The sequence below is a fragment of the Mus caroli genome, chromosome 19, assembly GCF_900094665.2.
Source record: "Mus caroli chromosome 19, CAROLI_EIJ_v1.1, whole genome shotgun sequence".
Lineage (NCBI taxonomy): Eukaryota > Metazoa > Chordata > Mammalia > Rodentia > Muridae > Mus > Mus caroli.
The window spans coordinates 37,820,429-37,823,337 of NC_034588.1; the positions used below are offsets into that span (position 1 = coordinate 37,820,429).

At 43.0% G+C, this 2,909-nt stretch overlaps 1 protein-coding gene across 1 annotated transcript in view; it reads right to left on the reverse strand.

The window, feature by feature from the left end:
- Positions 1-2,909, reverse strand: part of Tll2 (tolloid like 2) — a 121,855-nt gene that overhangs the window by 55,420 nt on the left and 63,526 nt on the right. The gene's annotated exons all lie outside the window — the stretch shown is intronic.

Sequence of the window (2,909 nt, forward strand, 5' to 3'; positions counted from 1 at the left end):
ACACACACACATACACATACACACACACATACACATACACACACATACACACACACACACATACATACACACATACATACACATACACACATACACACACACACAACTGTAACTAGGGAGGTGATGAATGTGTTCATTAATTGGGTTGTGTGGATAATTAAACAATGTGTCATTATACAGTTATACATTATAAATATATCAGGTCAGCACTTAGACTATCTTGTGTATATATAGGTTTGTCAAATATTTTAAATTGTCTTTAAAAGGCATTTTAAAGTAACCCAGAAAAGAAATCCATTGGGAATCACAATTCTCTCTGCTGAGGATACCAGTCAGCTACCTAAGCCCTAAGGGATCAGAGGCAAGAGCTGAGTCACCGCACGTTCAAGGCACGACTCATCTACATAGTGGGTTTCATCCAGCCAGGCTGAAAACAACAATTTGCCAAGGGGCATGTTGTGGCTGGAGAGATGACTCACTGGCTAAAGGCACTTGTTGCCAGAGGACCCAGGTTCAATTCCCAGCACCAACAAGGTGCTCATAATCATCCCAGAATATTCAATGCCCTCTTCTGGCTTCTGCAGGCACTGCATGCACAGACATACATGTAGGCAAAACATTCATTTTAGATAGATAGATACATAGATGATAGATAGATAGATGATAGATAGATAGATAGATAGATAGATAGATAGATAGATAGATGATAGATAGATCTCCTGAATACTTAAAACCTAGAGACTTGGAGTTTGTGGGTTGGGAGGGAAACTTAGAGTGTCCTAGGCTCCCAGCTTTTCCTTTGTACTAAAAGTATTTTTCTAAACATTTTTGTCTTACCCAGGTCACTCAATTGGTGGTTGCAGGTTTCTGGATTCGAGGGTGTTCTCTCTTCAGCATGGCATTCTGATCTCATTTTCTGTCATGCCTGCAGGAGAGTGCTCCCATGCAATCTATACATCTAATTGCACACCTGCAGGAGAGTGCTCCCATGCATTCTACACATTTATTTGCACATACATCTATACACTTTAAATGGTGTTTCAGTGTTTTCTAGGGTCCTCAATCTTGATTGTAAGGACTTTGCAAACAGCTGAATTTTAAACTTTTCCTGACCCTGTCTCCAGAGTTCCTTGTTTGGAAAGTTATTGACTGATGAAGCCCCAGCCTGACAGTCATGTCAAGTCAGTAACTATTCTCTAACATCTATCAAGATAAAAGAATATTTTAACTTTGCTAGAAGCAATGAGACGTTTCTAGAAACAAGTAATTGAAAATTGCAGAGGGGGATAGAGCAGAGACTTGAGTTTACAATGATGCAAAATAAATGAATAAATAAAAATGAGGAAGCCCCCCCACCATAGTCTCTAATACAATATGGGTACAGCGTTATATTGTCTCTCAAAAAAATGTGCATATAAGATTAACTTACCTGTCTGTCTGTCTGCCTATTTATCTATCTATCTATTTATTTATTTGACATCTTGACATACTTAGGGTTTACATTATTTGTAGTTCAGTTACCTATGAAAATAGCAATCCTGGGGGCTGGTGAGATGGCTCAGCAGTTAAGAGCATTGACTGCTCTCCCGAAGGTCCTGAGATCAAATCCCAGCAACTACATGGTGGCTCACAACCATCTGTAATGAGATCTGATGCCCTCTTCTGGTGTGTCTGAAGACAGCTATAGTGTACTTACATATAATAATAAATAAATCTCTTTTAAAACAAAAATAGCAATCCTACTAATTATATAATAACATAAAACCTTGTGCAAAATATTCTACTATACAAAGTTAACTCATGTTGATGAAGACAATATAAATCGTTGGTCAGAAAAACACAGCACACTAGACCAGAAAGAGTACAGTGCATGTGTGTACCAAAGAGCAGGGGCAGCTGCCCTCGGGATGCATCTTAATCTCCGTGTGCAGCTTTCTTGGATACGCTGTCTGAACATCAGGGAGAAGACCTCTCCATTTTCTCATGGCAGTTCCTGATAAAGCATGGGGAAGTTATAGCTATGTCACCAAGCAGAAGGGTAGCCTAGGAAGGTACCCATCTCTTCCAGGTTCTGCTTGTCCACTCTCGGGCCTGCTGATCTGCTGCTAATAGGCTCATTCAGTTCTCAGTGGCTGTGGCAAGTCATTGAGCCATGTGCTTCTTTTGGCCACTTCTTACAGAAGCCACAGTCTCCCAGGGAGGTAAAAAGCTAACAAAGCTACTGAGAGGCTGGGATGCTCACTCTGTGGGGCTTTTTGTTCAGGCATCCAGCCAGGGATGTACTGCTGTGGGCAGATATGAGGAGCTCCTCCTCTGTTCCAGGCACTGTCCTGGGTGCTGGACATGCAGGAATGAAAAGACGGGTTACCCCTGCTCCCACAGAGCTTGGGCAAAGACATGTAAACACAAACACAAGCGAAGAAACTTTGGATCATGGTGGATGCTGTTAAAGTTACAGAGGGGGGTGTACATGTCCAGCTGCTGGTGGTGGTGAGGATCCAGGAGGATTGACCTTGGATATATCATTTGATCAGCCAGGTAAAGCACTGGGGTAGTGTCCCAGGAGACAGGACAGTGCACGTGTGCTAGGGACCTGGGGATGGGCAGCACCTAGAACAGGAAAGTGGCTGGTGAGGCTGGTTAAGGAGAAAAGAGGAAGGAAAAGGAGACAAGGCTCTGTAGGGAAGGCTCACCTGGGGACAGTAGCCCCAGCTTCAGTCTAGGTGATTTACATAGTGCAAAGGTAATGGCACACATTGGGGACAATTCTTGAGAGTTCTTACCTGTTTTTAACTCATTTAATTCTATCACCAACTCCCTTCCTTCCTTCCTTCCTTCCTTCCTTCCTTCCTTCCTTCCTTCCTTCCTTCCTTCCTCCCTCCCTCCCTCCCTCCCTCCCTCCCTCCCTC